Source organism: Cervus elaphus, chromosome 18, assembly GCF_910594005.1.
Source record: "Cervus elaphus chromosome 18, mCerEla1.1, whole genome shotgun sequence".
Lineage (NCBI taxonomy): Eukaryota > Metazoa > Chordata > Mammalia > Artiodactyla > Cervidae > Cervus > Cervus elaphus.
This window is the reverse complement of record NC_057832.1, coordinates 19359085-19377575: the sequence shown is the minus strand read 5'-3', so window position 1 is coordinate 19377575 and position 18491 is coordinate 19359085. Positions and strand designations below refer to the sequence as shown.

Below are 18491 nucleotides of genomic sequence, written 5' to 3'. Positions count from 1 at the left end.
TTGGTTATATAGATCAGAATATTGGTGAAGGTCACTCAGTCATGTCCGACTCTTTGCAACCCCAAGGACTATACAATCCATGGAATTCTCCAAGCACAATACTGGAGTGGGTATCCGTTCCTTTCTCCAGGGGATCTTCTCAACACAGGGATCGAGCCCAGGACTTCTGCATCGCAGACAGGTTCTTTACCAGCTGAGCCACTAGGGAAGCCCAGGAATATTTGTAGTTCTGGCTTTCAAATACCGAGAGCTTCAACTAGAAGAGGATCTTTGGTAAGCTTTCCATTTGGTCTCTTGTGTTAAGAGACTTAAGACTTCTTAACTTCTTAAATAGTCTATTCTCCACATTCTACAGAGATAGAGTAAAATAAAGACTGAAATGAAAAGAAGCCATCCTCTAGAGTGAAACCGATTTATGTGCTTCCATGTGTTAGGTTGATCTAGATGAATTTGCTTTTTTTTGCCTGGAAAATTCCATGGACAGAGGAGCCTGGCAGGCTACAGTCTATGGGGTCTCAAAGAGTCAGACACAGCTGAGCATGTACGCACAGTCAAACATGGTAAAAACAAGTTGAATATCAGCAGTTTTATCTGGTTCAACCTCACAGTACTGAAATCATTGCAGAAAAACAGCAGTCTACACTTTTCTTAGCTCTTCCTCAGCTTCCTGTGGCAGCCCCTTCTATTGTCTTGGAATTTGTTCATTCAGGAAGTTCTTACTATTGACCTAAATCCCTCTTGAATTAATTAAAGCTATTTAACTTCTTCTTTCCAGAAAGCGCATTGAAAAGGACAGCTTGTCATTGCTTATTTGAACTCCCTTCATCATTTTGAAGACTGTAATGAAATGTCCAGTGTGTCTCCTTTCTCCAACTTAAATAAAGTTCCACTAGCTGTCCCTCAAGGACCTATTTCCCTTCAATTTTTAAATACTATTAGCAAGAAGAGACCAGGTATGTGAACTCTTAATCTTTTTAGGATTCAGCTTCTTTGTTTGCAAAATGAGGATATGAAATAAAATCCAATGTTTTTCCAACTGCTCTGAAGACCTTTCTTAGGGAATCCTGGGAAGAGGTATGGTTTAGTGTGTGTGTGTGTGTGTGTGGTGAGAGAAAAAGAAGGCTCATCTCTGCTATACTCTATTTGTACTTTAAAAAATACTTAAAATTTGTTTTAAAGTTCCACATGGTCAAGTCTCCTTCTCATCCCTTTCCCTTTCTACTCACCTTCACTGGAACATGCACACAAACGCACACGCATACAGTCTCATAAAAGAAAATACAAACCAGTCTGTTAAAAATAACATTTAAAATCCTAAATCAATTACTAGGCAAAATCTGGGGGCATATTTAAATAATAACACACTGTGATCAGTTTAAATATAAAATTCACCTAATTATAATTCATTAATATAGTATAATGTTTACTGATGAAAGGGGAAGCTCATAATAATGTCCAAAGATGCTGAAAGTGAATTTCATAATTTTAATATTAATTGTAGATTTTTAAAAGCTCTTAATTAAATAGGACTAGATGGACATTTCCTTAACCTGATGTATATTTATATATCTCAACCAAGAAACCTGCCGGTGACTAATGAGGAATCACTGGAAGCAGTTCCATTAAAATTAGGAATAAGACAGAAATACCCAATTTTACTATACTGCGGTTCAACATAGATCTGGAGGTACTAGTCAACAATTCTGATAAGAATATGATCAGGAGGCTTGAGAAGATACAGATATTGAGGCAGAATAGAGAATATGGAAGCATCCATACATACAGAAATCCGAAAAATGACAGAATGATATTGCATATCAGCAGATAAAGAATGGATTCAGTAAATGGTACCAGATGGAGTTGCCAGATAAAATACAAGATGCTTTGTTAAATTTGAGTCTCAGAAAAACAACAAATACTTTTTTAGTATATGTGTCTAAAATATTTCACAAGACATAATTACACTCAAGTGTTATTCATTTTTTTCTGAAATTCAATTAGAACTAGGTGTCCTATATATTTGTTTGCTAAACTCTGGCAACTCTAGTGCCAGGACAATATGTTATTCATATGGACAAAAGTAAAAATGGTTTCCTAACTCATTTTCTGCACAAAAATAAATTCTAAACAGATCAAATTCTTAAATGTAAAAGGAAAAATCTTAAAATATAAGGGAAGGATTTAATGACCTCAGAATAGGAAAGAATTTTCTAAATAAGCCTCACAATTGTAAGCCATATTTTGGAGGAAAAGATTTATAATAAGTAAAAACAAATATGACCACCTGAAAATGAAACCCTCCTTTTTCTAAAAAGAAAAACACTATTAAGAGATTCAAAAGACAAGCTATTAACTAAAAGTTTTTTTTTGATAACACTTATAACCAAAAAGAACTAATGTTCAAGGTATATGAAGAATTTCTACAAATCCGAAAGATTTCAATGATAAAAAGACAACAAAAAAAGTAAAAATGGCAGAAGGCATGAAGAAGTTGTTTTTAAGAAAGAGAAGCACAAAAAGCCAATAACTGTGAAGATATGCGTAACATTATTAGTATTCAGAGCAAGGTTTATCAGAGATGCCATTCACTTCATCAGATGACAGTGAAATGTTTTGACAAGGATGTAGAGGGAAGGGAACATACATTTCTGATGGCTGTGTGAATTAGCACAATCACTTCAGAAAACGTTAGTGCTATCTGGACAAGCTGAATATGCACCTAGACTCTGCTTAAAGCAATCCCACCCCCACCCCCAGCATGTTCATGTATCCCAGAGAAATTCTTAAGCATGCTCATTAGGGTATATATGCAAGAATGCTCAAGGAAGCCTTATTTGTAATAGGAAAAAGGCAAAAGAAAATAAATCCAAATATCCATGAATAGTGGAAAGAATAAATAAATTATGGTGTCTTATTACAAAAGAATACTATATAGCAGTGAAAAGAATCAGCATAAACTCTTTCTGTTCTCTAAGACATGGATAAATCTCAAAAGCATAATGATGAGAACAAAAAAGCAAGTCACAGAAGAATGTATACACTATGATTCCATTTATATAAAATTCAAACTCTGGCAAAAACAAAATTACACAGATACATATACACTAAACCACAAGGGAATTAATATTACTACAAATTCAAGGCTGTGGTTACTTCTAGGAAAGACAGAGAACTTCAAAGGAACTGATATTTTATTCATTTGGAGAATAAGTGAGTATTTTATTTGAAAATTATTACTATTTTTTACACTTATGTGTAATAGATTTTTAAGTAAACTAAAAGAAAAGGGTCAAATCAAATTTCATTTTCTAGAGAGTATGACAATATTCTTAGAAGATTCCAGAGAATTTAGAAAAACGAAGAGTTCGATGAGGTTGGATAAAAATAAACATGCAAAAAGTCAGTTATTTTTACCTGTAACTCATTTAGAAAATATAACCTTAAAAGATTCTATTCCCCACAGTCATAAAATCCTTAGTTTTCCTAACAATGTATCTGATAAAGAAAATATAGCACTTACATGAAGAAAACTGTAAGCGTTGGCTGAAGGGTATAAAGTTCTGAATGTGTATAAAGTTCTGAATATATATAAAGAAATACTGTTGACATCTACTAAAAGTCCTCTCTGACCACTTTCCCCATGTCTGTACTTCAAGCCTAATGGAGAGGATTGTCCATCCAGTCAGTGGGGATCAGATATTGTGTCCCTTTCAACAGTAACTAAAAGGTTAGGTCACTTTTTCTGGTTATGGAACTTTGAAAGAACCAGAAACTTGATTTTTGTCCATATTTGAGCTGAGAACATGAAGTGGCCCCAATTCTTTTTCTTCTTCTTTTTTTCCTTTATCAAGCTGGCCATTCTCTTTGTTTCACTGGACCCTTCCTTTCCTACTGTAGTTGTCTTTATTTTACATACTACTTTTAACAACGGGGCAAATGTATTTTCTCTGGCTCGTCTTTCTTTAATGCTAATGAGTTTGGCATTTCATCCGGCGGCAGGGCCAGGTTTTGGTACATGGTGTTTGCTGTTGGGTGGTGGTGGGTTGGAGGCAGGTCCTGGGATGAGGGTGAGGGGACCAGTGACATGGCGCAGGCGTGATGGATTCCTCTGTGGCGCTGGGCCAGCTGCACTGATACAGCTTCAAAAGGGAGATCATGCTTGGTCCAGATTATCTTCTCAGAGGTCTGAAAATGGTGTAGGTCCAAAGCTAATATTGTAGTATTCAGCAATATTACTACAAGTAATATTGTAGTATTCAGTTAACAGTCAAGCACTGTTTTTCCTTACTTTGTCTTCTTCGAGAACTTAAAGAGAAGAAGGTTGGCTGTGCCGAGGTAGAATTTATTATTGTTATTATTCTCTTCCACCAATATATCACATCATTTTCTAATAATATTATGTTCCTGAGTAGCAAGATGCAGAACTGTAAAGATGCTCCCCTCACTAAACTATAAATGGAATAAAATTTCAGTAAGTACACTGACCAATTATTTCTTTTAATCCTGAAAATTTGATCACATTTCTTATATAGAAAAAGACATGTGAAAGAATGTTCAGAAACTGTAGAAAAAACAATAATTATAGTAAAGTAATTGCATTGCAAGTTGTCAGCACAAACTCTTTGTTGTTCAGTCTCTAAGTCGTGTCTGAGTCTTTGCAGCCCCATGCACTATAGCATGACAGGCTCGTCTGTCCTTCACAGGCTCAAATTCACGTCCTTTAAGTCAGTGATGCTTTCTAACCATCTCATCCTCTGCCACCTCTTCTTCCTTTTGCTTTCAATCTTTTGTAGCATCAGGGTCTTTTCCAGTGAGTCGACTCTTTGCATCAAGTGGCCAAAGTATTGAAGCTTCAGTTTCAGCATCAGTCCTTCCAATGACTATTCTGGGTTGATTTCCTTTAGGATTGACTGGTTTGATCTTCTTGCAGTCCAAGGGACTCTTAAGAGTCTTATCTAGCACTACAATCTGAAAGCATCAGTTCAGCATTCAGCTTTCTTTATGGTCCAACTCTCACATCCATACATGACTACTGGAAAAACCATGGTTTTGACTATATGGACCTTTGGTAGCAAAATGATGTCTGTGCTTTTTAATATGCTGTCTAGCTTTGTTATAGCTTTTCTTCCAAGGAGCAAGTGTCTTTTAATTTCATGGCTGCAGTCACTGTCTAAGTGATTTATGGAGCCCGAGTAAATAAAATCTGTTGCTTCCACTTTTCCCCCTCTATTTCCTGTGAAGTGATGGGACCAGATACCATGATCTTAGTTTTTTGAATACTGAGTTTCAAGTCAGCTTTTTCACTCTCCTTTTTCACTCTCGTCAAGAGGCTCTTTAGTTCCTCTTCACTTTCTGCCATTAGACTGGTATCATCTGCATATCTGAGGTTGTTGATATTTCTCCCAGCAATCTTGATTCCAGCTTGTGATTCATCCAGCCTGGCGTTTCACATGATGTACTCTGTATATAGGGCTTCTCTGATGACTCAGACAGTAAAGAATCTGCCTGCAGTGCGGGAGACCCAGGCTTGATTCCTGAATCAGGAAAATCCCCTGGAGAAGGAAATTGTAACCCATTCCAGTATTCTTGCCTGGAGAGTTCAAAGGACAGAGGAGCCTGGTGGACTACAGTACTCTGCATATAAGTTAAATAAGCAGGATGACAATATACAATCTTGCTGTACCCCTTTCCCAGTTTGGGACCAATCAGTTCCATGTTCGGTTCTAACTGTTGCTTCTTGACCCAAGTACAGGTTTCTCAGGTGATCTGGTATATATCTGTTTAAGAATTTTCCACATTTTTTTGTGATCCACACAGTGAAAGGCTTTAGGATAGTCAATGAAGCAGAAGGAGATGTTTTTCTGGAACTCCTTTGCTTTCTCCATAACCCAACAAATGTTAGCAATTTGATCTCTGGTTCCTCTGCCTCTTTGAGCCCAACTTGTACATCTAGAAGTTCTTGGCTCATGTATTGCTGAAGTCTAGCTTGAAGGATTTTAAGCATAACCTTGCTGGCATGTGAAATGAGCACAGTTTTACAGTAGTTTGAACATTCTCCGGCATTGTCCTTCTTTGGAATTGGATGAAAACTGACTTTTTTAGTCCTGTGGCTTCTGTTGCGTTTTCCAAATTTGCTGACATGTTGAGTCCAGCACTTTAACAACATCATCTTTTAGAATTTTAAATAGCTCAGTTGGAATTCTGTTACCTCCCCTAACTTTGTTCATAGTAATCCTCCCTAAGGCCCACTTGGCCTCACACTCCAGAATGTCCAACTCTAAGTGACTGACCACACCATCATGGTTATCCAGGTCATTAAGAACTTTAGTTCTTCTGTGTATTCTTGCCTCCTCTTCTTAATCTCTTCTGCTTCTGTTAGGTCCTTATGCTTTCTGTCCTTTACTGTGTCTATCCTTGCATGAAATGTTTCCTTGATATCACCAATTTTCTGGACGAGACCTCTAGTCTTTTTCATTCTATTGTTTTCCTCTGTTTCTTTGCACAATGCAAAGATAAGCCTCTTATCTCTCCTTTCTATTCTCTGGAACTGCATTCAGTTGAGTGTATCTTTCCCTTTCTCCCTTGCCTTTAGCTTCTCTTCTTTCCTCAGCTATTTGTAGAGGCTCCTCACACAACCACTTCGCTTTCTTGCATTTCTTTTTCTTTGGGATGATTTTGGTCACTGCCTCCTGTACAGTGTTACGAACCTCCCCGGTCTATAGTTCTTCAGGCACTCTATCTACCAGATCTAATTCCTTGAATCTATCTGTCATCTTCATTGTAAAATCATAAGGGATTTGATTTAGTTCATACCTAAATGGCCTAGTGGTTTTCCCTACTTTTTTCAATTTAAGCCTGAATTTTGCTGCAAGTAACTCATGATCTGATACTTGAAATCTACAGTAATTAAAACTTTGGTAATGCCACAAAAATTTAAAATTAATTAGAAATAAAAGTTATAAATATCACTGTTATAACTGAGTGACAATTTGGGAAAATATATGTAGATAATGTGTCACTATTTTCAAAAATCAATTTCAAGTAGTTTAAGGATCTATTCATATAAACTCCTTAAATTGCAGTACTAAAAGAGAGAATATTTTCCAGTCTTGAAGCAGGCATGATCTTTCATAGCATGTTGCCAAGATCTGAGTATATAAACTGAAGGATGAATAGATTTGACTTAAAACAAATTAAAAGCATCTGAATTGGGTGAAAGAGCAGAAACAAATGGGAGAGTCAAGAAATAAACTGGTAAATGTATTTGTAAAAAGGAGTTAATGCTCATAATATATTAAAGCAAAAAAAAAAATAGAAAAGTGAATAAAGACATTTTTATACTGGCAATTCACAGAAAAAGAAATTCAAGTGGTCATTAAATATATTAAGAAATTCTCATCTACACTAATAATAAAATATGTACAAAATATACTATTTGATTCTATCATCTATCTACTCATATCTGTATAACTTTGCATTTGATTATTTTCTGCTTATCAGATTGGCAAACATTTAGAAAAATTTAGAACACCAGGGTTGTTGAATGTTGGCAGTTCAGCCATTTCATATATGTTACTGGAACTTTCATTCCATACACTATTTTTGGAAGGTAATTTGGTGATTGGTATTGCAAATGTAGAATGTAGTGCCATATACCCTTTGGCTTAGCAATTCTCCTTTAGAATCTGTCAAAGATACTGTTCACTGCTTTCTCGGTAGCCAGTCTCCATTCCTCTTTTCTTTCGCAAGAGTCTTAAGACTCTGAATTTTCCAACAGATTAAATTGTTCAGTGAGCTCAGAGCTGATAGGCTGTAGCCCCAAGATCCAGGAAATGGATCATGGTGGATTTCAGCTGGTCATGATGACTCCATTCTTCTTTGCCTGTGATTGGTCTGGGGATGGGTGTGTAGCACAGTTCTGAGCAAAACGTCATTGGTGAAAGTCTGCTGGGGCACTTCCCTTCTAGGAGGAAGTTTTGGTTCCTGAAACCTCCTTCTTGCTGGGATGCTGGGGTGCAGATGTGGTACCTGGAGAACATAAATAATGAACATCATTTCAGTTCAGTCACTCAGTCATGTCCGACTCTTTGCGACCTCATGGACTGCAGCACGCCAGGCTTCCCTGTCCATCACCAACTTCCAGAGCTCACTCAAACTCATGTCCATCGAGTTGGTGATGCCATCCAACCATCTTATCCTCTGTCGTACCTTTCTCCCCCTGCTTTCAATCTTTCCCAGCATCAGGGTCTTTTTCAATGAGTCAGTTCTTCGCATCAGGTGGCCAAAGTATTGGAGTTTCAGCTTCAGCATCAGTCCTTCCAATGAATATTCAGGACTGATTTCCTTTAGAATGGACTGGTTGGGTCTCCTTGCAGTCCTAGGGACAAGAGTCTTCTCCAACACCACAGTTCAAAAGCATATAAAATAATGAACATAATGAGCATAAATAATAGCTGAAGATATCGGAGTAGAAGGGTTGAAAGAACAATGCTAGCAATTGCTTACCTTTCAGCATTTTATTATGTGAGGAAATCCATTTTAACAATCATTCTTGGTATGGTTTTTGTTACTGCCAGCTAAGTGCATTCATAATTTATGCAATCCTAGAGAAATACCCCAGTGTCTAAAGACACATGTACAGAGATTCACAGATAAGGATAATTTATAATAGTGAAAATTTTGAAACATTTAAATGTGCCTCAAAAGAGACTAATTAAATAAATGTTAGTATATTAAGTATAGTTAATGTTAGTATATTAAAGATTGAGTTACAGCTATATGTACTAACATGGAAATCTGTCTGCAACTTATTATTACAAATGAAAACTAAGCTCTAGAGAACAACACTTAGTATGTTCCCATCTGGGTTATATACACACACAAATATGAAGGCTATGATGGAGAATATGAAATGTGATGAGATGCTTTTCATCATTTCTGTCAAAGAAGACGCTGAGCAGAATTAAAGTATACTAGAACATATTTGGGTTGTCAGTTATTCACAAGCTTTAAACATTGTCAGAGACCCGTTGTATTGTTTTTTCAGTGTGGACTCTATGTTTTAAAAAATTTCATATCAAAGAAATTATTTATTTCAATATTGATCTAAATTATTTTTTCTAACATATGTATTTTAGATTATTTTCCATTATAGTTTATTATAAGATACTGAATAAAGTACCCTGTTTTATATAGCAAATCCTTGTTACTTATCTATTTTGTGCATTACTATTGTTGTTTATTCCCTAAGTTGTGTCTGATTCTTTTGCCGCCCCAGGAACGGTGGCCTGCCAGCCTTCTCTGTCCATGGGATTTTCTAGGCAACAATTTTTCCTTCTCCAGGGGATCTTCCCGACCCAAAGATTGAACCCATGTCTCCTGCATTGGCAGGTGGATTCTTTACCGCTGAGTCACCAGGGAAGCCCATTTTGTGCATGATAGTTTGTGTCTACTAATCCCATACTCCTAATTTATCCTTCCCTCATTCCTTTTCCCTTTGATAATCATGTTTGTTTTATATGTCTGTGAGTTTGTTTCTCTTCTGTATATAAATTCATTTGTATTATTTTTTAATTACACATATGAGATATATATTTATATTTGTCTGTCTGACAGTGACTTAGATATTCTCTACATCCATCCATATTGCTGCAAATGGCAATATTTCATTGTTTCTTTCTGGCTGAGTAATATTCCAGTGTGTGTGTGTTTGTGTGTGTGTGTGTGTGTGTGTGAGATTAAGAAGCAGAGATCGCATCTTCTTAAACCATTCTTCTTTTGTTGGGCACTTGAGTTGTTTCCATGTCTTGACTATTGTAAGTAGTGCTTCTGTGAATTTTGGGGTACATGTATCATTTTCAAATTAGACTTTTTGTCTTTTTGGATATATGCCCAGGAGTAGGACTGATGGATCATATGGTAGCTCTATTTTTAGGTTTTTAAGGAAACTCCATATTGTTTTCCATAGTGGTTCTACCACTTTACATTCCTACGAACATTATAGAAGGGTTCCCTTTTCCCCACACCCTCTCCAGCATTTGTTATTTGTAGACTTTTTGATAATGGTTATGCTGACTGGTGATTGAGTGACTGATTGGTGACTGACTGATTGAGGTTTTGATTTGTGTTACTGTAGTAATTACAATGTTGAACATTTTTTCATGTGCTTGTTGACCATCTGTATATCTTTTTTAGAGAAATATCTGTTTGTGTCTTCTGACCATTTTTTGATTAAGTATTTTTTTGATACTGAGTTATATATACTCATACTGAATATGAGCATGAGTTATTTGTATATCTTGGATGTTAGCCTCTTGTTGGTCACATTGTTTGCAAATGTTTTATTCCATTCTGTAGGTTGTTTTTTTTATTTTGTTCATGGTTTCCTTTCCTGTGCATAAGCTTGTATATTTGATTAGGTCCCATTTGTTTATTTTTGCTTTTATTTCTTTTGCCTTGGGAGATTGAGTTATTGATCTGAATTATAATCAATGATCCATATTCATCAAGATTTACAAGTATATTAGATTGCATAAATATTTGATTAAAGACAAGAGGCAACAACAACTGTTGAACTTCTACTATGTGCTAAGCTTTGTGCTATTTGCTAAGCATCAGGCTGCCACATTTTCTCATTTAATTTCCCAGAATCCTTTGGCATTATCCCCACATGACAGATGAAAAAAACTGACATTTGGAAATTCCCTTTGTACAGATAGGACAGCACAGGTTCTAATATTCTCTGATTCTAATACTGTTGATTTTTCTACTATACTAACTGCTAGTAACAAAATTCAAATGTGTCTAGAGGTACTTAAGTGTGATTCACTTTAATTTGGCTATCACTTTGTATTAGGTTCAAGATCAGTTACAAAATCAAGATGGGATACTGATCTAGGTGGTTTCTATTGGGTCATTAACTGTCCATCTTTATACTAATTAATATATGATAATAATAATTTAATAATATGCTAGTAATAGGTATAGTGATTAATTTCTGTTTAATTAAAGACATGACATTTTAGTTAGCCTGTAGTTTTTATCCTTGGTAAAAATATAATTTTTATAGTTTCTATTAGGCATTTAGAAATAATTTACAGATCCTCAAGTCTATCATAATGAAACTTCAAATTTCTCATTGCCTCAGTGAGAGATCAGGTGAGGTATTAAAAGAAGTTCCTGTGTGTAAGTCCACTGATCACTGAAATTCATTTTTAGAGGATACTTTTAATATGAAAGAAGGTGACTTATGCTATCAACTATGGTACAGTTCTGTGCTATGATGCTAGCTTGTTAAAGAAATGCTTGTGTTATAATGGAGGCCTTCTGGAAAACTTGGTTATATTGAACCTGTAACAGATCTGGACCATATGGAATTCTATATAAGAGATTAATGTGTTTTTAAGTTCTACTCTCTTAGAACTTAGAAAAATGTACATGACTGGATTTTCTTCCTGGAGATTCTGATTTAAGTCTGGTTTAAATGGGGAAGGTGAGGCCGTGGATATGTTTGTAAATTTCCCCAAATGTTTCTCATGAGCTCCCTTCTCTCTGCCAAGTGAGACTCACAAGGGAAGAAACGAATTATTCCCCTCATCCATTTGACAAATGCTTCATATATACATTCAAAGTCTTCAAAGACGGTCAACACATTGTCATGACTTCCTTTTTAATCTTGATGCTAACCGTTCCTTAGGCTCCAGGTCTGTTTTAGCGATTATCTTGTGCACATTCTGGTTTGAATATCTTGTGATCACTTGAAATGTCCAAAATTCAATTCACTGTAGATAGGACATATTATCTGAATTTTCTATAAGAAAACTAGGGTTCCAGGCTGTATTAGTTATCTCTTGCTGTGTAACAAATTACTCCAAAACTTAGTTTAAAAACACAGTTTCTCTAGGTTAGAGATCTGGATGCAACTTAGCTAGTTGTCTTTGCCTCGAGGTTCGAACCTGTGTCTTCTGCAGCTCCTGCATTGCCAGGTGGATTCTTTACCACTGAGCTGCCTGGGAAACCCCAAGGTATCTCACAAGGCTGCAATTAAAGTGTTGACCAGAGCACAAGTCTCACCTGAAGGCTTGACTGGAGGTGGTTCTGCTTCCGAATTCACTCCTTCCAAAATTCTTCATGGATTGTTGGTCTGAGAGGTCCCTGGTTCTTTGCTATGTGGACCTCTCTGTAGGGCAGCTTGCAACACTGCAATTGGCTTTGTTCAGAATAAGCGAATGAGAAGGTAAGAAAGAGAATCCAAGAGGAAAGTTATCCAAAGAAGTTATAGTCCATCACGTTTGCTGTCTTCTGTTTGGCATTATCAGGACACAGATATTGGGAGGTGAGGATCACTGGGGGTCATCTGAGAGGTTGCCTACCGCAGATACAGAGGTATTCAGGTGAGGTGTCACAGACATGACTTGAAGTCCGAGGCATGCCTGTGACTGGGACTTGTTGTCATTTGTAAGCGTACAGTTGAAAATCACATTCTCTGTTCAGCTGTTAATGCTCAGATCCATATTTAGTTTTTATAAACTCTTCCCTGTTTTTTTGCTTGTTTTCAGTTTTTGATTTGTAAATTTTATTTCTGTTTGTCTCTAAGAAATGTAAGCATAGAATATTAATAGATTTCAGTTTTGTTCTGTAATGTCAAAAATTAAAAAGTGAATTGATTAAAAAAAGGATGGACTGGGGACTTCCCTGGTGGTCCAGTGTTAAGACTCCATGCTTCCACTGCAGGTGGCATGGGTTTGATTCCTGCTTGGGGGACTAAGATCCTGCATCAATATATGCCATGTTGCTCGGCCGAAAAAAAAAAAAAGAGAGATGGCTAGGGCTGGGCATAACAAAACTCAGGGGCATAGGCTAGAAGAAGGTCAGAAGGGAAAGGCTGTGGTCGGGGATGGCAGGAGGGCGCTAGGAGGAGAGAACAGGCAGCAGTTGAAACTCAGGGTTCAGAGCAACCATGAGGAAACAGGTGGGTGTGAAATTCGTGCAAACATCCCGAGAATCATGGGTCAGACTAACAGAACCAAGCACAGTGCCGCTGGAGTTTGACTTCGGTTTTAGACCAGAGAGGACAGGATTGTGTGTAGCCGCTGGACAGATATGAGCAGTTGTGATGGTAGATTCTGTTGGTGCTACTGATGATCCCTGGGAGCTTTGTTAGTAGCCATATTCCTCACAGCAAGGAACTTTCAGAGCTCCAATATTCATTATGTTCCCTTCTGAACCACGTCTCCGTTCTCAGCATTTCTGATGCTGCCCACGGCACTCTGATTCTCCTTATGGCTTCCTCCCAAACTCTTTGGCCCCTTTATCTCTCTCCTCTCATATCCAGTTAGTCCCGATGATTGTTCAGTGTAAACACATGAAAGTAGCAGCTCATAAACTGTGGAACTCAGACAAGTTATCCAGTCATTCATTCAGTGTACATCAGTTTTGTACCTGTGCTAATTAGCAACTTGGATATTTGCTGTATAACAGGGTATTTACCAGCCATTCAAGTTGAGCACTTGAAATATGGCTAATGTGACTAAGAAACCAAAATTTTAAGTATTTTAAATTTAAAATAGAAGGTAGCAGGGTGACATTTTTCTGCTAAACACAAATTTATTATTTTGGTAGGACTGGATTTTACTTTAACCACTGAATAGTTAGCATCCATATTGAGATATACTCTAAGTGTAGAATGTACAATGGATTTTGAAGACTTAGTATGAAAAAAAATAAAATGTCTCATTAATAATTTTTATACTGATTATACCTGAAATGAGAAATATTTTAGATACCTTGCATTAGACAAAGTATTACTATTGAGACTACTTTTACTCGTTTCTTTTTGCTTCTTATTTTTAATTTATTTATTTTTCAAGTTATCTGTAGTGATGGTTTATTTGAAACAGTTCTGAGCATGAAGTTTCTTTCTTGCATCGAATGAGTAAGCACTCACAGAGGGGGAGAAAAAAAAGGTACTTGTCACTTTGAAAGTCACAGATAATTTATCTTTCTATAATTAGGTTAGGAGGAAAAAAAATGAAGAACCTGCTGTAGCAGGAAGAAGCAAGGGACTCGCATTTGATGAGATAGATATTCAGTTACTGGGCATGTCCACTGTTTTTCCATGTTAGAGGCTTGGGAACTTGCATGCCTAAAGCCAGGTTACTCTTAGGCGCCATAACAATGTTGTTTGGCTGGCAGGACTGTTGTTACCACAGTAGTTGGCAGTGCCTTCAGACAAATGGGGTGCTGGTCTGTTCCTACAAATCTTCATTCCCGTGTTCATCGTGAGGAGGGCACCTGCTATGAGCTCTCAGTCAGAGTCTCTTGTCCAAGGTTCCTGGATGACTATACCCTGCTCAATACAGCTTTTGTCATCACAGCTTGAGATATGCCTGATTTCAGCCAGAGGATGGTAAGCACTTAAGGGGCAGATAGCCAGATTTTTTAAATAATCAGGATTATTCTTTTTGTACTTGATAAGATGATAAGGAAACCTGCAGGCACATATCTGATATATATATATATTTTAAATCATAGGGACATTGTAACAGCCTTTCAGGGTCCAGGGTTTCAGTGTAAGTTTCTTCCATGTTGGAAATGAAGGAGCCAAGTCCAAGTGCTTGGCCGAGACACTCTCTCCCCATAGTCACCTATTTTTTAAATGTGACCACTAGAAAATTTAAAATGCATATGTGGCTCATTATATTTCTGTTAGACAGTGCTGAGTAGGACTACATGATTGTTTTTATCTTTTTCCATTAAAATTCTTGGAGAGTAATCAGTCCTTACAGCTTTTCCTCTCAAAATGTTTTTATTACCTTTCCAACCCCTATGTATGTATTTTCTCTAACAGTGACCTAAATGATCTCCAAGATGAAGGGAATTTTATAATACTGAAAACAACTTGGAAATGAAATCTTTGTTTCATATTTCTATACCCTTCTCTAGAAATTCTCAATTTACATTTGAACATCAACAAGAATTTTGAGCAATTTTGAGAAATTGTGATGTTCTTTGTCACTGTGTATGAATTATATTTGGCTCTTCTTAAATTGTCAACAATTTCAAGAATCATGTGCCTGAAATTTGAGCAAATTACCAGTAGATGGAAGCCTTGCAACTTTGAATCAGCTAGGACTTTTATCCTACCTTTAAGACCATAAATTGTATGCTACCAAATATTGAATAACTATATGTTGAGTGCTTACAGAGCTAAACTCATACCGTCTCAGATATGAATAACATGACTGTCCTTCCGGTGTCCACCATGAAATCTGTGGCTTATCAACACATACTTGTTCCTTTCTTCTTATTTCCCATCTTGGGAGGACCAAGTGGCCCCGTTCTGCTTCCTTAACCCCATCTAGGTTCTTCGTGGAGACCTTGCTGAGAATCTGCCATTGTTGTTGTTCAGTTGCTAAGTTGTGTACGACTCTTTGCAACCACATGGATTACTGCATGCCAGGCTTCCCTGTCCTTCACCAGCTCCCAGAGTTTTCTCAAATTCATGTCCCACTGAGTCAGTGATGCCATCCAACCATCTTATCCTCTGTCGTACCCTTCTCCCCTGCCTTCAGTCTTTCCCAGCATCAGGGTCTTTTCCAATGAGTCAGTTCTTCCCATCAAGTTGCCAAAGTATGGAGCTTCAGCTTCAGCATCAGTCCTTCTAATGAATATTCAGGACTGATGTCCTTTATGATTGACTTGTTTGATCTTCTTGCAGTCCAAGGGACTCTCAAGAGTCTTCTCCAACACCACAGTTCAAAAGCATCAATTCTTCAGTGCTCAGCTTTCTTTATGTCCAGTTCTCACATCCATACATGACTACTGGGAAAACCATAGCTTTGACCATACACTAAAAACCTTTGTTGGCAAAGTAATGTCTCTGCTTTTTAATATGCCATCTAGGTTGGTCATAGCTTTTCTTCCAAGGAGCAAGTGTCTTTTAATTTCATGGCTACAGTCACCATCTGTGGTGATTTTGGAGCCCCCAAAAATAAAGTCTGCCACTGTTTCTATAATTTCTCCATCTATTTCCCATGAAGTGATGGGACTGGATGCCATGATCTTAGTTTTTTGAATGTTGAGTTTTAAGCCAGCTTTTTCACTCTTCTATTTCACCCTCATTAAGAGGCCCTTTAGTTCCTCTTCGCTTTCTGCCATCAGGGTGCTGTCATCTGTATATCTGAGGTTATTGATATTTCTCCCAGCAATCTTGATTCCAGCTTGTGCTTCATCCAGCCCGGCATTTCACATGATGTACTCTGCATAGAAGTTAAATAAGCAGGGTGACAATCTACAGTCTTGACATACTCCTTTCCCAATTTGGAACCAGTCCATTGTTCCATGTCCTGTTCTAACTGTTGCTTCCTGACCTGCATACAGATTTCTCAGGAGACAGGTCAGGTGGTCTGGTATTCCCATCTTTTAAAGAATTTTCCACAGTTTGTTGTAATTCACACAGTCAAATGATTTAGTGTAGTCAATGAAGCAGAAGTAGGTGTTTTTCTGGAATTTTCTTGCTTTTTCTATGATCCAACGATATTGGCAATTTGATCTCTGGTTCCTCAGCCTTTTCTAAATCCAATTTGTACGTGTGAAAGTTCTTGGTTCACATACTGTTGAAGCCTAATTTGAAGGATTTTGAGCATTACCTTGTTAGCCTGTGAAATGAGAACTGTGCAATAGTTTGAACATTCTTTGGTATTGCCCTTCTTCGGAATTGGAATGAAAGCTGACCTTTTCCAGTCCTGTGGCCACTGCTGAGTTTTCCAAATTTGCTGGCATATTGAGTGCAGCACTTTCACAGCATCATCTTTCAGGATTTGAAATAGCTCAGCTGGAATTCTATCACCTCTACTAGCTTTGTTCGTCGTGATGTTTCCTAAGACCCACTTGACTTTGCACTCCAGGATATCTGGCCCTAGGTGAGTGATCACACCATTGTGGTTATCTGGGTCATGAAGATCTTTTTTGTATAGTTTTTCTGTGTATTCTTGCCACCTCTTCTTAATATCTTCTACTTCCGCTAGGTCCATACCATTTTTGTCCTTTATTGTGCCCATCTTTGCATGAAGTGTTCCCTTGTTAGCTCTAATTTTCTTGAAGAGATCTTTAGTCTTTTCCATTCTATTGTTTTCCTCTATTTCTTTGCATTGTTCACTTACGAAGGCTTTCTTATCTCTCTTTGCTATTCTTTGGAATTCTGCTTTCAGATGGGTATATCTTTCCTTTTCTCCTTTGCCTTTTGCTTCTCTTCTTTCCTCAGCTATTTGTGAGGTCTCCTCAGACAATCATTTTGTCTTTGCATTTTTCCCCCCTTGGGTATAGTTTTGATCACTACTTTCTGTACAGTGTTAGAAACCTCTGTCCATAGTTCTTCAGACATTCTATCAGACCTAACTAATGCCTTGAGTCTATTTGTCACTTCTATTATATAATCGTGAGGGATTTGATTTAGATGATACCTGAATGGCCTAGTGGTTTTCCCTGCTTTCTTTGACTTACAGCCTTGTCTCACTCAATGAAACTATGAGCCATGATGTGTAGGGCTACCCAAGACAGAGGGGTCGTGGTGGAAAGTTCTGACAAAATGTGGTCCACTGGAGAAGGGAATGGCAAACTACTTCAGCATTCTTGCCTTGAGAACCCCATGAAGAGTATGGAGAAGATCTGCCATATCCTCCATCTAATTCCTGGGCCTGAGTAGTTCATCCTGCAGATTCACTGTGGGGTCCCCTACCTCTCACCATTGTGGGCCTCATGGCAGGCTGCTTTGGATCTCAATGCATACCTTTACCATCCTTTCCATCACTTCCATTGTGGGAGCATATGGAATCTTCTGGGTTGTCCACTCAAAAGCTAGGGAGATGATGCTTTTCTTTGGCCAGACTTGTCCACTCTCTTTATGCTGCTGGGCCCACCCCATGTTGGCCTAGGACACCCGGCCCGGTGGATTTCTCCCAGGCAACCAAATGGGAGGCAGAGTATGCAGAACTCTACTTTCAACATCCCCCGGCTCCCCGGTTTAGCTAATCCCCCTTCTCCACAAGTCTCTAGGTCAAACCCTGGAGAAATAGCACCCGTCTCCTGTGTCCCACCTCCACTTGCCTCTCCTGTCTCTCTCCCTCTTTGCCTTCCCCCACCTCCACCCCAAAGCACTCTTACTGGTCTTGTTCTTTTGCTGAATGGAAGGAGCCTTTGTGTCAAGACTCTGTTCTCTCTAGATTTTATTTCCTTTTGTCATATGATCCTTCTTTACAACCCCAACATCATATTTGAGCCTTAAGGCAGGTAGAGATGAGAAGATCAATTTACACCCTAGAGTGACTGGTTCAATAAAGATTTTCAAAATATTGTACATGAACCAAATGTATTTTCACATAATTTTCTAATGTGTGCTAGAAGCAGAAATGTCACTTTGAACTTTTTTTTTTGGAATGAAGGGAAGATAAGAATTTATGTCCAAAATAGACTTTAAAATATCTTTTTAGTAT

General features: G+C 37.7%; 1 long non-coding RNA gene and 1 pseudogene across 1 annotated transcript in view; one reads left to right on the top strand and one right to left on the bottom strand.

The window, feature by feature from the left end:
• The window catches only part of LOC122674134, a 54058-nt gene that overhangs the window by 20216 nt on the left and 15351 nt on the right, over positions 1–18491 (top strand). The window contains exon 2 of the long non-coding RNA XR_006334910.1: positions 776–953. This is a non-coding gene — a long non-coding RNA (uncharacterized LOC122674134). The remainder of the gene's footprint in view (positions 1–775; positions 954–18491) is intronic.
• Positions 14091–14585, bottom strand: LOC122674133 (annotated as a pseudogene).